This window comes from Episyrphus balteatus, chromosome 4 (genome assembly GCF_945859705.1).
Source record: "Episyrphus balteatus chromosome 4, idEpiBalt1.1, whole genome shotgun sequence".
NCBI classification, from domain to species: domain Eukaryota; kingdom Metazoa; phylum Arthropoda; class Insecta; order Diptera; family Syrphidae; genus Episyrphus; species Episyrphus balteatus.
Genome location: NC_079137.1, coordinates 73,614,088 through 73,634,161, shown reverse-complemented (window position 1 = coordinate 73,634,161; position 20,074 = coordinate 73,614,088). Strand labels below are relative to the sequence as shown.

Genomic DNA, 20,074 nt, shown 5'->3' with positions numbered 1-20,074 from the left:
AATTTGTAAACTTAAAGGGATCACTTCTACCACGTGTGAATTGCATACATTGTTTTTTTTTTTTTCTTTTGATAAACTTTAAAAATTTCTCAAAAATCATGCTTTAAAAACTACAATGCAAATTGAAGGTTACTTCAAACCACTTGTAGTGCAAAATTAGAAAAGAAGGCTAAAATTTTACAAAGAGCCAAAACTTCTATTGAATATTTGTATTAAATTTCTATTTTCTTTCCGCACATTTTTATTCAATCAAATTAGTTAAACCTCATACCCGCCAAAAAATATAATCCTCAATCAAGTACTATAACAACTACTAGCTACTTCGGTTAAAGACGAAAAATTCCATCATCCTTGAAAATGTCAATTCAACATTTAACTGCCTCCAATCCATTCGGCTAATCTCTGAATTTATTATTCATTTGCTCCCCCAAAATCCCAAACCAAAAGAGAGAGAAGACAAAAAACGATAGGGAAAATACCAACCAGAGAACCACCTCAGGATTCAATTAAGGACCTCTTTTCTCATAAATCAATTGGATTTATATAATTTATACGCGAACAAAATTCATTTGAATTTCTTATTTTTTTCTTCTTCTTCTTCTATTTCTTCTCCCTCTCTCTCTCTCTTTCTTTCTGTTTTGCCATATTGATGTTAGTTTATTAAAGACCAAGTCTGTACACATTCAACGGCCTTAAGCTAACATCTGTCACATACAGTATCTCTTACAATATCTAAATCCCCTTCCCCCTCTTTTTCTCAAGAGGAGAAAGAGAAAAGAAAGCCATAACTAATCCCCAAAGCGAACACCTTATATTCGGCGGTGTGGTTTCATTCTATAACCCTTAAGCCTCAATTTTTTCCTACAATGCATCCATTTTGAATAGAAAAAGGAGGAGGAATATTGTCGTCTTTCGTCCTTCTCGTAAGACCCTAAGCAAACGCAACACAATATTTTATAATGCCGATCACGGAATCTTTGCCAAGGAGGAATCCTTAGAAATACTGCACGATGCTGTACATCATTTATACACAATGTCAGGGCGAGGCGAAGACAAGGTTTATTGTGAGCACTGAAAGACTGAGAACGAACTCGACTGGTTTAGACTTAACACACAAAAAAACATGTAGAAGGAGCCTTCTTTGGGATAATGTCAAGATGGATCCATCTTAAAACTCACTCATTGCAAAGCTACCACGAATACACAACAGAGCCAGGGTATGAATATAGCCTTTCATCCGCATCTACTCCTCTTCTACGTGGTCGGAAGAAAACTTAAACAAAAAATAAGAAAAAAAAAAAAACCTCGCGAGGATAATTCCCATCAGTTCAGTACTATGCCGCATTGAACAATAGAAAAAAAAAAAAAACTGGTAGGGACTGGGTTTGGGGAATAGGAAGTCATTTTGTATCGTATTCTGCCAAAAGGTACACTTTCTCTGATCCCTAAAGAAAAAAGTTGTTGGCTTTTTACATGTTAGTTCACTCACATGTACATACATTTTGTTGAAAGGAACTTCCTGGGTTACCTCCCATCTACAACATGTAGAATAATTTATCTTTGGGGAGCTCCTTTTCAGCAAATTCGTAAGAGATTCATCATTCAAGTCTTCGAGTTCAATGTGTCAGGTTGTGCCCTGTCAATTGGCTTTCGAGACACGTCCCTGGTGGTGGTTGGTCTTCTGTGTCGTAGGTAGGATGGTGAGAATGAAAAGACGATATAAATTTAGACGATAGCCATCATGATGACGAGATGGCTAAAAAGTGAGAAGACGTTCAAAAGTGACTGAAGCAAATTATTTGAATTCATTCGAATTTATTGGTGTGCTGATTTTTTGTTTTTTTTTTATCGAAACTAATTACGTTTATTTCTGTGAGGTGTTTTTTAAATTTGGAGGTGTGAGCTGATATTTTAACTGCTGATAGTATGTTGATGGAGAAATGCGGAAATAAATTAGATGTTTCGATTAATGAGAAAATAGAATCATTTCATTCTATTGAACTCAAAGAAAAAGAATGATTTTGGACACAACTTAAAGGTCAGCCAGGAATTTTGTAGTAAATTTCTAAGAATTAATAGCTTTTTTTCGAGTAAACTCTATTTTTGAGTTGTTGAAAACTTTTCCACATTAAATCATAAAAACTTAAATGAAAAAGAAGCATAAATTACCTGTGGAACTTCTTCCTTTGAAATTTATACGAGTTCAATTATTGTTTTCCTTTATAGGGTATTGCCTTACGTTCAGATATTTCTGTAAGAATGGAATCAATTTAATTGCCGTGTGGGTTGTGTTATGGTCTAACCATGTTCAAGAATGTTTAGTTACTTTTGATTTAATTTTACAGCTTCGAGGGTTAAACTGGAAAGATTAATGAACCTTATGAAATGGAACAAACTTATACATGAATGGTTAAAGACTTGTATAAAATTGCAAAAATAAAAAGGTTAGAAAAGTTGGTTACAACCAATTGCAATGAAAAAAGCAATTTCAAATAAGATTTATATCTTTACGATTGGTGTGAATTGGTTTTCTAAGGTTTTGGTGCAAACACATTAATTTTTTAGAAAAAAAGTGAAAACGATTTGAGCTCAGAAAACTCGTATTGAATTAAAATTTTGAAAACTTAGTTTATACAGATTAAGAAGCTTAATAGTCTCTTTAATAGACCCTAGCTCCAGAGCAAAAATAGAACAAATTCGTTCAAGAGTTTTTTTTTTTGCTGATTATGATTCCTTGGCATAAAAGAATACTCCAGCTAAAAGTGCTACTAAATTAATTGGTGCATTTCTGAGAAATCGGCAACACTGGCCAGATTTCAGTTTTTGATTTGATTTAACTCGAAAACCAAGCCTAGTTTTGTAATGGTTCAAAGACACTTTTCATAGCAAATTAAATTTTCTGTCAAGATGGATAAAAAATTTAAAAAATTGTTTTTGACTAAAATTCTAACCTAAAATCAAAGAAAAAAAGTTAAAAAATTGACGATTTTAATTTTTTTTTACTAAATCAAGAGGCGTTTTGTGTATGAAGTCGGTACGTCCAAACTTTGTACTAATAAAATAAAGTAGAGGTAAAATCCTTTGATAATTTGCAATTTTTATTTTTTTTTTGTGAAGAAACGACTTAAATGTTTAATTTCAAAAATTAGAACTTTTTCTATATTTTTGACTTTTTTAGATAAAAGCAAGTTTTTAAAACTCGATAAAATCGTATTAATTGGTAACTTTTAGACTTTTATATTAAACAGACTTCGATTTAATATAAACCAAATATGACAAAAAAAATTATTTATTTGCATCCTTATGTCCTTGTGTGCAATTTTGTGTATGGACGGAGAGAAATTAGCTTTGGTCTATTGCATAGAAAAACATTTAATACCAACTTCTTTTACTGTTTTCAAGTTTTAAACAAAATATCCCAGGCAAATTAGTACATCAAATCGCACTTTTCGCGGGACAAATTTTTTCCATGGATATACAGTTTTGGTAATGTATGTTTGTTAAGGAAATAATAATGGTTTTGCATATAAAAAATTGTTAAAATTGAACAAGTTATTTGGGAGACAGTCAGAAATTAAAAAAAAAAATCCGTTCTATGGGAGGTAAGTGTTAACAAAGATTTTGGAAAAAAACTTTTTTCATTCACATCTAACCGTATAAAAAATATTTTTTAATCAAAATCGTAGGAGCCGTTTATGAGAAAATTAAACTTCTTCAAAATTGCTGTAAATGAAAGGTACCTACCGAAAAAAATTTGGTCGAAAAAAATTAATTTCGAAAACATATAGGTACAACATATTTTATGCCATTAGTAAAATATATAACATGCCCCTATTCCACATACCACTTTGCATTTTGCAACTTTGCAAAATAATACTTTTCTACAAAAATTAAAAATTTCCCCACTTTGCACTTTGCAATTTTTTATGGTTTCTTTGCAAAACAAAAAGAGCGGGCGTTGCAACAAATGGAATTTTGAGTAGTTTGAGTAGAAGAAAATAATAGTAGGTATTTTTAATATCATTATTATAACTTTAAATTGCAATCATTCTTTGAATGATGGAAAATTTTGAATTCTAGAGGAGGCTATATGGCCATGAAGCAGAGGGCAGAGGTGTCTTCTTAATTTTACCATAGTTTAGTTTTGTTTATAATATCCAACTATCGTCTTTTGTTTAGTTACAATTTTTAACTATTAGACAGCTGAACATATCGTACCTACATTCTATGTATTTGAAGTGTCAAATAGCCACGATTCGTAACTATTTGCAACTCATTTCCATGATATGAGTTTAGTGTGTTGATCTGTGAAATTTCAGTTTTGGTTTTTCTTATTAATCATCTGAAAAATTAAATTTAAATGAAGTTTTTGAAATTTTATGTTGGGAGAAAATTTATTTTGAATAAAAACATGATTTTCGGTTATAATAATGAAATTGGCATTATTATAAAAAAAATTAGTTGTTTAACAGTTTAACATTATCTAACAACAAGTCATTCCTAAATGATTTGTAAAAAGAACACAACAAATTCTAACAATGTCACTTCAAATTGTTTTTATACTTACCATAGTTAAATATTCCCAATAGTTAATTATTCCTAATTTCAAAATTTATTCTTAATTTTACATCACTCACGTAACTATTACTAGGTATACTCTTCATCTTCAAAAAGTCGTTCAAAGCGAATTATTCTAAATTATCATATTTAAAATGAACCCTACACGAGAAATGGCCATCCGCAAATGAAATTTTGTCTTTGCATATTATTGCAAAACTTTGCAGAATTTGAAATGGAAAGTGCAAAGTTTTTTTGTTTGGTGCAACGAAATCAAAGAATTCTTACCAAATTGGCAAAACTTTGCGCTTATCAGAAAATTACTTTGTGCTTTGCAAATTTGAGGTTGGTGCAACAAAATTTGCAAAGAAGGAATTTTTGTTTTACTTTTCAAAAAACTAATTTCCTCTTTGCAAATTGGAGTTTAGTGCAACAGAAGTTGCAAAATTAAAGTGCAAAGTTTCATACTACAAAGTTGTTGGTGCAATAGGCCTTAAAAATATCACTTTCTACGCATTTTATCAGTATAAAATTTTAATAATAAAAAGTACAAATAGCCCATATTATACCTTTAAAAATACGATAAAGAAAATTACATTGGCTTCACAAAACAGTTTTATCAACGCGATTTTGATGACTACACGAAACACGACAAACGAAAATCAACCAAAATTGTACAAACCGCTATAATTACGGTTAATTTGAAGGTTACCCATAAGAATTTCAAGAAAAGATTCGTCTTCATTATAATTTGCATTTGAAAACAAAACATAAGTAATATCATTGCTTGCAATGTATGAAATGCAATAACCTCGTATTTTCGAGTTTGGGTAACGGGGTATTGTTGTAAACCTCGTAACTTCGAGTTACGAGGTTCTTGCAGTAAACAAGTACAAAGGAAGTAAGATGAAAGGAATTTTCATGGTCATTTCTGGATAACTTAAGGTAGATTTTTGAGGTGGGTAAGTTAAAAAAATGCCAAAATCAAGATATTGAGCAAAAAAAAAAATAGCATTCATTCCAAGGTTAAAGCCTTATTTGACCGGGCCCAAATGAGGGTAGGTTTTTTTTTTTTGAAAATTTGTTTTTGTGTAAATTAATAGAAGAATTCAAAAAGAATTACAATTTTTTTTGTGTGGCATACCTAAATGTTTATAAATAAATTAGCTGCATTTTTTTGAATATTTTTTTTTTCATTTTCTTAAAAAAAAATACTTTTTTTAGCTCCTAATGCAGGATTGTGAATTTGATAGTTATGTAACCGAAGGCTCAACTTAATATTCTAAGAAAATTGTCAAAATTGCATATTTTTCCAAACAGATATTAAATACTTTCCAAACTTTGTAGACATGCATGATATAATCAACTATATGAATTTAAATCATACACAATCCCTTTACAATTGGATATTATCTTTGAAAGTTATTTGTTTTGTTGACTTCCTGTATGTTCCTTCCCATAACTCATTTATGATTTATAATTTAAATTTTATTTTCATACAACAAAGTTATGTTAAATATTCCATTCACGAACTGCACAGAGATATCCAAAACACTTAGGTACTCAATTGGAGTAAGAAATGTATGGTAATAGTTTTGTTTCCTTTGTTGTTTCACACAAAAATGACAAATGAATGTTCCAAAAAATAAACAAAAATCTTGTTAAATATATTATTCCATTGCTTTTATATTATGACTTCCAAGGGAATGTCTTTTGGAAACTATTCAGTAACGACGTAATTTTTCTTCTAAGACCGAAAGGCTTTTAAAATCAAGAAAAAAAAAATTAGTCCTGATTGGTACATTACATCAACATTTATTTTACTTTTCTTCGAATTTGTATTTTCAAATCTTTGACTAAATTCCTTTTTCCTTTTTATGCTATAATTTCTTTATATAAAAAAGTATTCTTAACTGCTCATCCATTTATGGATTTCTTTTTCGTTTTGTTTTAAATCTAATTTTTCTTTTGCAAGCTCAGTCAAATTCGAACTAAAAATTTTCAAACAAAACGAAAATAAATTTAAAAAAAAGGATTCCCCCAAAAAAAAAATAGGATTTAATTATTTGGAAGGTTCATACAGATTTTTGTGCCGTCAAAGGATCCTTTTTCTCTTTATAAATAGATTTTTTTTTGGTTGAATTTAAAGCCAAAAACGATAAAAGGCACTCCATCTTAGTCATTATCCTTTTACTGGAAAATGTAATGTACACTGAATTGACTTTTTTTTTGTTTTCTTTTTAAAAGACACAGATGGATGCCCAAACCATTAATTATAACGAGATGGACAGCTTTTTATTTCGTCTGAGCTCTTTTGTACTTAAAATGTTAGAAGCCGAAAGATAAACAAGACTCACAAACACACACTAAGATACATTTAAGCATATAAATTTCACCATCAAACGTATTAAGAAGACGGGGTAATGTTGTTTTGTATTCCTTAAGTCTGCTGGAGCTACAACAACTGCGGGTGCATTGAATACCGTTTTGGTCATAATAAGGGTTAGTAGGTCGGGGATCCTAGAGATTATGGTCTTTCTTCAATGGCAAAAACACTAGATAATACTCTCTTTCTCTGGAGGACTGTGTGTGAGAGGGTAAAAGCTGCTGATTTTTTCCTTATGTTGTAAGATTTATGATTAAAGCAATTTTAATGAACCAATAAAAGACCCATTTGGCATTGTATATATTTTGGCATACTCAAGCACAAATTGTAAACGAAATGTGCAGTCATTTAGAAGGGATTTTTATTTCTTATACTAACTTTTATGCTGATGGTTGTTCAAACGAAAAATATTAAATTAATGATACACTCTTGAGGAAGACATATAAATACAAATTTCCGATATATTAAATTCAACAATTTTATTAAAATTCTATCGGAAAGGATTGGTTCGGAGAAATTTATTATGAGAATGAATTCCTACAAAATTTGTCTGGTGATTCATAAAAGCTGATAGATACAAATATTTGGGTATATCACCTTCGTTTTTTCTGAAAACTTCCGGCTTTTATTGTGAATTTTTCTATATTATAAAAGTGAATATTTACTCTTTATCAATATTACCTATCAGGACAAAAACAAACAGAAAATCTCTACTATACATTTATCCAATAAATTTCTTATCACACTAAAATTAAACCTGATAAGTATCTATAGTAGATAGAGAAAACATTATATTTTGTCAATGGGTTTTAATCGATTTTTGCTTTGGTGAAATTCTCAAGTACTTTTTTTTTACGAGATAAAATTATGTATCGGATAAAATTAAATGACATATTGAAATGGTGTGATGATAAGAAAAACTTTTTTTCTAAATTGAATGTACAAACAAAAATTCAATATAAGAAAAATTTGTTAAAATGTCAACAATGAGCTGAATTAACTGAAGACAATTATCTTTTACAAATCAAAGTATTCAAAAACTCTAAACAGAACTTCAGAAAAGTAAAATTTTAAAATCAAATAAAATCAAACATTTTCAATGTTTCTTTAAAAACAACATAAGATAGTTTTTTTTTACAACCTTGTTTTATAAAAAAAAATGTCTTCTTGTATTTTTGATTTTTTTAGCTAAAAACATATTAAAAAACAGCTCAAATAAATTGTACATCCTATTAAGGTTCCTATACAAATTTTATTCTATTTGAATACCTACATTTTTTATTTTTGAATTCCATTCATTTTCCTATGTCCAATGACTTTAAGTACAAATTTTAGTAATAAAAACAGAATTTCGAAATTGGACACTGTGGTGTATGCGTAACTTTTTTTCTGTTGAAAACAGTTAATGTTCAATACAAATGAATTTATTGCAAACCAAATGATGATAATTTTGAGAATTATGATTCGCAGTAAGAAAGTGGAGATATTAAAATAATTACCTAATATTTTAAAATGTAACTTTGGAGTAACTTTAAATCATTCGGGTCGTCAAAATAGAATTCATGACTGGGCCTCACGTAATTGCTCGCATGGTAAACGTTTCTTAAAATAATGAAGTTTTTTAGGTATAATATTATGAAATAATATTTGTATAACTAATTTAATAAAACTAAAAAAATAATAAAAAGTTGGATTGAATAGTTTTGTCGTTAAAACTAAAGTAATATATTTATTTTATCGTATAAAAAAGAACTTTTAGAAAAAATAATTTAAAATCGTTGGAGTCATTTTTTTTTAAATTACCTTACAAAAAATACTGGTGTTCCATTAAAAACACAATATTAATCGACTTATAAGGCGTTCAAAAAAAAAATTTGAAAACTTGAAGGCCTAACCTAATAATTTCTTACAAATTCAGCTGCAGAATATTGCAGTTGCGCGAATTTTCAGCACATACAAAATTTTTATATATTTGCATAATTTATCTACGTATGTACATATGTTTATAAAAAAAAATATAACCTTCAATTTTGTCTCCCCTAATCAAATCTATTATCTATTATATATATTAAAGTTTGGTTTTGTGTACGTTCGCTAACCGGCCACACCGGCTGACTTATTTTCTTAATTTTTTTTTTAAATCAAAGAGGCATAAGAGGAGAAGGTAAGGCAAACAAATTTTAAGATTTTATAGGGTAAATAGGGCTAACACGACATTGAAAAAAGAGGCTATTTTCTAAACGGTATGTCGTAAAGAGTAGATTTTTTTTAATGATAGACAAATTTATTATAAAGTTAAAAAAGGTATTGAAACAATTCAAGCAAATTTCAAAACCAAGTTGTGAAGGTTTTTTTGCAGTCATATAGACCTTCGACAAAAGACTAATTACAGGTACGCAAAATTTTGCGCAGAAATTTGAGTTACACCATTAGAAAGATATTAAAAAAAAAATTATGGGTCTAATACGGATTTTTTTCATAGGCCCTGTATTTTGACATACAAATTTTTGAAAAACAACTAATTTTTAGAGACATTTTGAGTAGTCTTTTATTTTTTTTTTTGAATTTTTAAAAGTCTGCAAAAAACCTTAAACCTATAGGAAATATAGGTTTTTTTGAGTTTTTAAAATGATTTTTGACCGAATAACGGGAATGTCCGTTTTTTGCCGTTTTTAACCGTTTTTTATTTTTATCTTTTTTTCTTCAACAGATAAATGAATGAAATTTACAGTAAAGATAGATAATGAGCACGACATTATATTTGTACAAAGTTTCAATTAATTTTGTAATGACAAATTTGAAATAACGGTAAAATAAAACTCTATTTTTTAATTCGTTACATCTTTTTATTAAAAGTTTAAAACGGAATATTTTTAAATTCTTTTTACGAACTTTTCCAATTTTGATCCCCTTTTTTATGGGAAAATCATAACTCATTACAGAGTCGAAAATTAGAAAAAAATACAAGAAATGGCGTGACAAAGTCCGCCGGGTCAGCTAGTAATTTTATATATTGAGCATTTAAAAATATTCTTGTTTTCTAAAAAACAAAAAAAAAATTCACGAAAAATAAATTTTTCCAAAAAAAAAGAAATTATTTCCTAAAAAAAAAATTTGTAACAAAAACAACTGATTTTAGTAATTTGCGAGTTTTAATATAAAAAAATAATTGTTGAAATACCTCTATGTGAGACGTTGTTTGAAAAAAAAAATTTCCAATGTAAAAATAAAAATTTCAAAAAATGTTGGTTTTTATTTGTAAATACAATTTATTAACAAAATTCTAAAACAAAATTTTGATTACATTCACTCAACCGGTAACGATAAATTTTTAAGTGCTGAATAAATTATTATAATATTTCACTTAATGTTTTTTTTTTAACCAAATCTTTCACATTTATATTTTAGATTGGCGGATGATTTAGCCAATGACTAATGGCATCACCAAATCATTGAAAAGATAATTCAAAATTCCGCAGACATTCGATAATTTTAGACTCCCAATTTCGACCTTGGCTATCCTATAATAGAAAAGTATGTTTTTTTTTTCAACAAAATATATGAACACAATAAAGGATCGTAATAACAGGTTTGATAAATAATTTCGTATTATTCATTTTTAAAATCAACGTTTATTCTCTTATTTCTACATGGCATGTTAAAAAATATTTCCATTATTTATCATATTCTATCAATCTCCTATTTCATACTTCTTTATTTTTCTCCAGGCAACAACATGAAGCCATTTTTCATAAACAAACTCATTTAAAATCAACAATACCTGATATTTTATTTTTTTTTTTTCTCAAAAAAAAGATATAATTGTAAAAAGAAACCACCTTTTTAGCCCCGATTTGGCTAATTGTTATGTAGGTTATACCCCGAACTTAAATATACTTTTTGCTATTGAACATCAAAAACCTAAACACATACATAAACAAAACAACAATACAATTTTCAAGCTCATTTGGAAAATCTAAATATGAATAACGGTACTTGGGTGGGGGTTGGGTGTTATAGAGTAGAAATGCTAAATACGTGCGATAAGCGAAGCTTATTTCAGCTATAACCTAACCTCAAATGGTTATTAAGAGATAAAAAAAAAAATGCCATTTGTGTGTCGTGCCTCGTTCTATCTGGTTTCTATAGTAGGTTTATATATTTTGTAATAATATGCTATCTCTGTGTGGTTGGTTGGTGTCTATGATGTATGTATGTTAGTATGATGGGGTTGGGGGGATGTGGACATGATGTGGAGAGCCCACAAGACTTATTATTGTGTGTTTAAACCGATTGAGGCCAACAGCATACTTTGCAATGCAAATTTAATTTCTTTCCATTTTTTTTGTCGATGGATTTTGCGAAAAAAAGGGGTTCAACAGACAAGTGCGATATGGTTGTATGCGATTACCTTCATTTGTATGTAGTTGATTTGTAATTGAATTTATAATCAAAATACCAGATAATTGTCGAAAAATGCATTTTTGACTTTCATTTGGGAAAATGTTTGCATGCATAATATTTTTTTTTAGATAAAATTTTATTATTTTTCTGATAAAATTGAATTCCAATTGAATAATAAATAATAAAAATAATTTGTGTTTATTTGATGATTATTTTATTAGAATAAATAATTATAATAATTTTTTTTATTTTGTTGGTGGATATTAGTAAAATATTATCATTGAATTGTTAATTATGTGGTTTTTGGTTTCATCGAGGGTCGATAGAGAATTTAGGTATTGACATTTTATTTAATGAGTCATGAGTTTATTTAATTTATTGGTATATTATTCTGGTTAAATGGTTTAGTAATTAAAGGTTTTTTTTTTTTTGTTTTATTTTTTTAATTTAAATAAGTAGTTGGATATGGATATTATTATTTACGCCCAATTATCCTTTGTTTTTTGTCTAATGGTTTGAGGTTTTTTTTAATTCGTTGTGGGTAGATTTTTACCATGTTTCAAATTAGAATAATGGTTTAGGAAATATAAAAAGTAAATGAGTAAGCGATTATCATATTGAATGGGCTTTAATTATCATAATTTGTGGGAGTTTTTTTTTTTTTTTTGTTCAAAAGGATTTTTATTTTTTTTTTTTTTTTTTTTGTTGGTTTAATTGTAGAATGTATAATTTATCCAGTCATATTGTTAGAATTAGGTATATTAGCATAAGCTTTATTTCACCTGCGGATATGATACTGAATACATAAAAATATTTTAATTAAAAACAAAACGATTGTAGGATAAACATATGTGAATGACATTTCGGTTTTTCTGCCTACCTAATTGTTTTTAACCACAAATCGTATCATTTGCTTCAGCTATTACTCAATTTTCTATTATTTAACATTTTCTTTTTTTCTTAACATTTTTCGGAAATGTTCTTTACTTTACTTGGCATACTTCGTTTAGAGCTTGCACCTTCAATCTTAAAGTATTAATCAAAATAAAAAAAAAAACCCAAGAAACTTTAACGAATTCTCAGGCTTTAAAGAAATAGTTGGCTGGTGTACCTCAAGGTTGTGTTCTAGTCTTATATTTCTAATGTTTTTTAAAATGCAATATACATACACCTCAAAACAACACTTGCAATAAACTAACAAATGTATTCCAAAATTCTTAAAACAACGGCAACGAATATAGAAAAATTGGTGGCCAAATTTCACCAGTTTTTTAAAACTTTTATTCGTTTTTAATTTATTATTTTATAATTTTTTTTTTTAAGTTTAATTGGTGAGAAAATTTCGCGCTCCACTTAAACGAAAACGTACGAAGGAAAATTGTACTCCATAAAACTTTTTTCCTGTAAAAATCTAGCATAAAATTTCAATATTATTTTTGAAAAAAAAAGAAAACCAAAATTCTAATTTCAATTTTTATTAAACAAAAACCGAAGTTTGAAAAACAATTCCCTTTAGCTACTAGACCAATAGTGAGTATTCTAATTTAAATAAAATGCACGACTGAATCGCACAAACTTGCTTTGTATGTAAAAATTCATAAAAGAAAGTTATTATTTTTATTTGAAAATAATTATTTTAAGAAATAAAGAAAAAACTTGTTTTTATAATAATAAAAAAAGCTTTTTAAACAGTTTTATTCTCCGAATTTATGCAATTTCATTTCATGTTTTCCAAAGAATTTTTAGTATCTTTTTTGTTTTTGAAAATGATTGGAGACACTTTTTGGAAAATACATATATTTTATTAGAAAAAATCATAAAAAAAATAAAACAATGGTATGTCATTTAAAAAAAATTAGTATCCGACACATAAAAAAAATTCAACAAAATGAATTTACAAGTTTCAAAAACCTAATTATTCAAAAAAAAAAATAAAATGCGTATTTGTATATAAACTTTCGTTGAAATCGGTTGAATTAAAAAAAGAAAAACCAGAAATCAAAAAAACGGTTAAAATATTAATGTTAATATTAATATTAAAATTAATCCACCGAAAATCCAAAATTAAAAAAAAAAAGTGATTTAAAGTTAAATATCGAAATTCGAAAATTATTGAAGCTTTTAAAATACTTATCAAGGTGATAACATTTTAATTCCCGATTTCGAAATTCACAAGAAAGTTGACAAGGAGCCATATTTTAAAAATTATGTGTAGTGACATTTATAGTTTTAAAATGTCGAAAGTAACGGTTTTTCACATTTTAATTTTCTTCATCTAAGTTATCTAGTCAAAAATGTGTATCTTAAAAATAACATTTATGTAGGTAGGTACTGTCAAAATATTATTATATACATATTATAGCTTTAATGATCTTTAAAATGTACTTTCTATGTAATGCATTTTAATACAAAAATTCAAATATATTGGATTCATACTAAATGCCAAAATTCTGTTCTTAAAATGCTGTACCTATTTAATTATTCTTGTATCAGAATCAGAAAATCTAAAATTCTGTTAATATTAAAATGAAAAACTTGTTGTTAAAAAAAATTATGGAATTTATTTTATTATCAAACATTTTTTCTTATATTGTTTTAAAAATCTTACGGGGTACTCTCCAACACTTTTGATTTTTTAAGGTAAGGTAGTTCTACACGATCTTGACATCCCAAATTTTATTTTTATATAGAATGTTGAAATATAAAATTCTTAATTTAGCGAATCTAAAAAAATCCATTCAGGAGACTAGATTTTGTCTATGGCAAAGTGGAAAGAGAAAGGGACTACATAAGATTCAATGTAAATTTAATCGATATCCAATATGACTAAATTTCTGCTGAAAATTTCTGCCCTTAACCATACCAGATTATACTTCTATTACTTCAAATTAAAAAAAAAAAAAAAAAAAACAGATTGGAACAAGATTAATTAATAAAGGCAATAGAAAATAACATAGCCGATTCATAGCCCGTTGAGAGAACTAATTTTGTGTAATAATAAATATAACAATATAATACTATTAAAACATTGTAAGATTTCAAATAAAAAAATATTAAGTGTGAAAATAAAAAATATTTTTCAAAAACAAGTTTATAAATAAATTTTAAGAACACATCAATTTTTTTGGAATTTTTTTTTTGACTTTTTCAATAAAATCAATTTTTTGTAGGTACAATTCTAGTGTCTCAAAAACACTTTGAAGTTTTGACAGATTATAAAATTAGATGCAGTTGACAAAACAATTTATGTTGTTTACAAAGCGAGAAAAAGATTGAACAAGAAGAAATAATAAAGCGTTCAGAATAATATTGGTACCTATATTTGGTCAAGTTCACTTCTCTTCAAGTTGGATGTTCAAAGGCTTTATAATTACTGTAACTATTTATTTATTTGTAATATAAAATGAAATAAAAATAAATTTGAGCACATTAAGGTATTGCGTATGAAACATTTTGTTTTCCAAAAATGTCTTTAGTTCTTAAGATAGGGCTTCTCAAAGTCGTGTATAATATGCACACATTTCAAATGAACCTATCCCATTATTATTCTGAAGGACTCATATAGAGTAGACAGCAAATTTCTGGAGTGGCATTTTATGCAGTTTGAATTTCAAAATATTATCCACTCAAAATTTTGATAAGCAACAAAATTATTGGCCATTATCTAATTTTGTTTCAAGGAGTTTAATTTTAACTTACTTTTCATTTTCAAAAACCAAGTTTCCAATAACTTGGAAGACTGTAAGTATGGTTAATTATAAACATACATAAATATATAAAAAATATGTTATCAAGAAATTCTGCTGGATTTAAGAAGATTGAAAGGCCTTTAATTTAGATAGTCTTTCTTCGGTTTACTATAAATTATTAGGGTGATTTTTTTTAAATTGATTCAAAGAATTTTCTCTTAATTTTGTTCCTTTATGGTTTTTTTTTTCAAATAAGAGAAATCTTATATTTTTTTTTTAAATCACAATCCGGCCTTTATCAAATAAAATAAGCTGTTTAAAAGAAAATACATTACGAATATCCATCTGTCTCACCCTTTTCAATGTCAGATTGTATTCTTAAAAAATTCAATACAAACAAATAAATTGTTTTGTCAATAATTTTTTTTTACAATGAAATTCTACAGAAATCATTTCAAATTAAAAACCACCCATATCACCCTGATTTAAAAAAAAATAAATAGAAATGTTATTATACTAACATAGATACATATCCTTATTTTCTTTTGAAACCAATCAATTTTCTAAGACTCCAGATATTGTAAATTTCAATTTTATACAATTCCTTGGAATTCCTTCCCCAACAATAATAAAACGAAAATCAGAAAAAAATATCCTTTTGATCCTTTTTTTTAAATTTAAAGTAATTCCTATCCCAACATATACTTCTTTACACTAAACTTAAAACATCTGTACAATTCCCAAATGCAGCATATTTTCTATTAAAAAAAAAAAACAAGATACATCAGCTATGTTTTTTTTTTACGAGAGACAGGAGAACAAACAATCATCTCTACCCCATCTACCACCAGTTGCTCCATCGCAGGTAGATAAACATACACAAATGCAATTTCAAAGAAAACATAGCATAAAACTCGTTAAAGTTTATTTTCCTATTAAATTCTCTTTTTTATGTTTTTTTTTTGTACGAAAATAAACTTTTTATTCTTGCCTGTTGCTCAAGGATAAATCTGCAGACGACGCATAAAAACAAAAAAAAATTACAGAAAAAATGCGAAAAAGGACGACTCACCTTTCAAGAAATATTGAATATTAATAAATCCTTAAAATTTCTTTTTTCTTTTATTTTTATTCCATTTTTTTTTTATTTTTTATTACAAATTGAAGTCAGCAAAATCACTCAAATTTTACTCACAGTTTTTTATGTATTTTTTGATATTTTTTCTAAAAAAAAAAATCACAATAATTTATTTTTTTTTATTTAAAATTCACCTCCAAAAATTTGTAATTTTTTTTTCTCAAGAACCTTTAAGGATATTCAAAAACAAAATTCTTAAAAATTAAATTTAATTTATTTTTATGCCAGCAAAATAAAAAAAAAAACACACACATAAAAAATCACTGCCACGAAAAGTGTTATAATTACTCAGCTAGGACGACCAATTCGCTTCGAGTTCCCGGGGAAAACTGTTGAGGGAGCCCATAACAAAAAACGGGATTCCACAAAAATTTTTGGTTCCGTTGGGAGAGCAAAAAGCTTCCTATGCATTTGAAAAATCCAGAAAATAACGGGGTATGAAGCTTTTTCTATGGAGAAGTTCAAACAGTGCCTAAAGTATCTGTTATAAGCTGAATTTGCGGCGAATTCAAAATCATTGAGAATTGAAAAGAACAACTTTGTGTGAATGTGTTGGTTTTTTTTTCGATGGAAAAAGCTATTTTACGTTCATTTGGCCGGCAGTTAAATCGCACTTTTCTTTTTGGTAGAAAAAAAAATTAATTAAAGCTAAGGGGTCTCACGTCCACGACAGCTCTTTAGCCTCTAGCCTTAATCAGCTTATTGTACCGTATACCGTTGTGTGTTGTATTTCGGTCGGTCGGTGGTTGTCGATGTCGTCTAGGCTTTTTACCACATGTTGATATGGAAAAACTCACTATACACTAGTTGACTATTTGACGGGTTTGTATCTTTTTGGAAATAGATTACAACTTGTGTGTTAAGAGTCTTGAATCAATTTACATATATTTTGTGGACACACACGAAAAACAAAACAAAAACAAAAAATAAATAAAAAGACAAACCTTGAAAAAAAGACGATAGAGGAAAGGAAGGGTGTTGACCTTTTTAGATGATTTCGATTGAAGCTTCTTCTTCGTTAGCGGCATGTCGAACAAGGATCTGTGTTTGCGAAATACCAAACGGGCAAGGATATATAAAACTAAAATAGGTTTTTTTTTATGTGTGTGTACTTTTTGTGTGTTTTCTAACGGATTGTATGGATCGTGATTATTAGTATTCTCAACCGGATGTGTGGGATTTTTAATGAGTCGTAGTCGTCGAGTGTGTGTATAGAATTTTTTTGCTAATGAATAGCCCATAGGTTAAGGTCTCCGAATTGGTTAAAGCCCATACTCAAACTATATCCACTCTGCTGGTGTATTAAGATCCGGATGCCCTGGCCTCTTTTCACATGAGAGCTTAATTAATATGGGTTTTAATGAAGACATTGAATAATACAAAATGTATATGATGGATAAGAGAATAGAAAGTAGTTTTCTTGATTGAGGTACCTAAAGGGAGGGCTTTTGTACAAAATTGAATAAGGCGTTTTATAGTTGTGCGTATGTGTGTGTGAAAGAGGGTATAGTTTTATTTACAATTCGTTGGTAGATTGGAAAATTAGTTCTTGGGGTCTTTTATAGTAGTTTGTAAGGTTTTACAGGTTTTTTTTCTCAATTTAGATTTTTGGATTTGAAAATGATTGCTTGAGTTGTTCGAAAGGATTATGAAAATCTATTTTCTTGAAGACAAGATTCAAGTGGAAAATTATTACCAAATCATGTTGTGTAAAAAAAATCATAATTACAGGTGTGAAAAAACTTGAGGGTTAAGGTTAGGTTCAGACAAGAAAAACTCTCCTGCTTTAATCCGTGAGGGGAAATTTTCCAAAAACTAACTTAGCTTTGAAAACAAATTTATTAAAAATTAACAGCTAGATACCTACACATACATACATGAAGTGCTTTATACTTTTTTGTGAAGCTCTTACATTTTTCTTCATTAGTATTTAGTCGAAAAGAAAGAAAATTACTTTTTTCTAAGAACGGAAAAGTAACTTGAGAAAACGTACGCCATTTGATTTCTTCTTTAAAAAAGATTTTTAAGGAAAAAACTCTTCTATCGGAAAAATTTTATAATATTTTTCATTATGGTAAATAACTATGGTTCAGTAGTGAAATAGTTGAACCGTTGGCAAACATGCAGTTGGAATTTCAGTTCAGCGGCAAGTTAAGTAAAGTCGTCCTTTGAAAAATTAAAAAAATATTTTTTCGGCCGTTATTAACGGTACTTGCTATAGGACCATTTTCTCAATTTCTGACTATAATATCAGAAGCAAATAAATCGATTTCAAAGAAAATTTTTTTACAAAGACCTTGTTGAAGATAAATTTACAAAAAAAAAAATATTTTTGGATTTTAAAAACAGTTTTAAAAGTTTTTTTTTCTCGAAAAATCAATTTCTATAAAACGGACAAATGAATTTCATTGAAACTTTGTTTTTATGTTTTAATTAATATTTTGTGTATTACGACTTTGAAAAAAAAAATCTAAAAATTCTTTGTAATGCAAGGAGTTAAATGGCATGGAATGTTTTTGTAACTTCAAAATGTTTTTGTAACTTCAAAACCATTTTGTATTATTTTTTAAGTTTTTTTTTTATTTATAAATTTCTTAAAAAAGCCTTTTATAATTTTTTTAAAAATTGGAAAATTCGACTATAACAACTTTTACCTTAAAGGACTTATTTTCATTATTAAAGCATAAACAAACAAGTATTAGATAAAAAAAAAGTTAAATCATCGCAACTGAAACAAAAATTCCTTGAAAGATCTTCCGACGTTACGCATTTGAAAGAGAGACATGCGACCGGCTTCTTAAATTAAAGTTATCTTATTTTCCTACCACCACATGAAAAACATTATGTGTCTTCTGTTTTAGGTTCGGTGGCCATTTAAATTCCTGCCACAAAAGCTTAAAATTTCTGCCAACGATTTAGATTGATTTACGACCATTTCACAAGTAAACATCTTTTTATCTCTTAAGCTTTATTTATCCTCTGTTAAGTAAACCAAACAAAAAAAAAAAAGAAAAAGAAAAAGAAAAAGAAAAATTGTTTTTATTTTATGTTTTTTTTTTTACATTATAATTCACTTCAACTTCAATCAGCATAAAAAAAAATTCAAACGAATCGTTATCAATCCAACTCAAATTTAATCGCGTAATTTAATCAAAAGTATTGAATAAGTACCCACTTTTTATCCGCAGCTATCTAATAACTACCAAAGCATAAATAATACAATTTAAAAAACCAAAAAACGAAATCAAAATTCACTTCAAAAGCCAATAAAAAAATAAAACAAAAGAGTATAAACTCTTCTTCACCCCACAATCTTTGACTTTTCAAGTAAAAAAAATTCTCTTAAAAGAATTTCCTCCTTTGGAATAGAGAATCCTTATAAAAATACAAAAACAACACCAAAAAGAAATCCATCGTTTAATGGTTTCTATTTTTTTTTTTTTTTATATATATATTTTAGCTAAGTAAGCTTCTTCGAATTCCTGTTGATTTTCACTTCAAATCAAAAACTTATCCTCAATTTATTACTTTTTTTACTAAAAAAAAAGCAAAAGAATAGCAAATAGCCTCTGCATGAATTTATAAAGCAATAAAAACGGTTTACACGCACTAATGGCCAACGATTTATTGTTTTTCAAAAATCAGTGTTTTTGTTTTTGGGTTTTTCCTCTTTGCCTTTCTTCAATTCTGGATTTTTGTACAGGTTTTTTGATTCATACGTTAAGAGAATAACTAAGTTCATTAACAGGCAATTTGTCGGTGTGGGCGTTTTTGAATGTCGTTCTTTGAAGTATTAAATATGTCCTTGGGAAAAGCGATGAAGGCGTTTATAAATTTATTCGTCGTGGTTTGGTTTCAAGTGAAAGTTCTTAGAATTTTAAAAGGAATCTAATTGAAAGA

At 27.7% G+C, this 20,074-nt stretch overlaps 1 protein-coding gene across 1 annotated transcript in view; it reads right to left on the bottom strand.

Annotated features, from left to right (window-relative positions):
- LOC129918881 (ras-related protein Rap-1b) overlaps positions 1–16,289 on the bottom strand; it is a 47,086-nt gene extending 30,797 nt beyond the window's left edge. Inside the window, exon 1 of the mRNA XM_055999626.1 lies at positions 16,109–16,289. The gene's annotated coding sequence lies outside the window, so the exon portion shown is untranslated. The remainder of the gene's footprint in view (positions 1–16,108) is intronic.
- Positions 16,290–20,074: the final 3,785 nt, after the last annotated feature.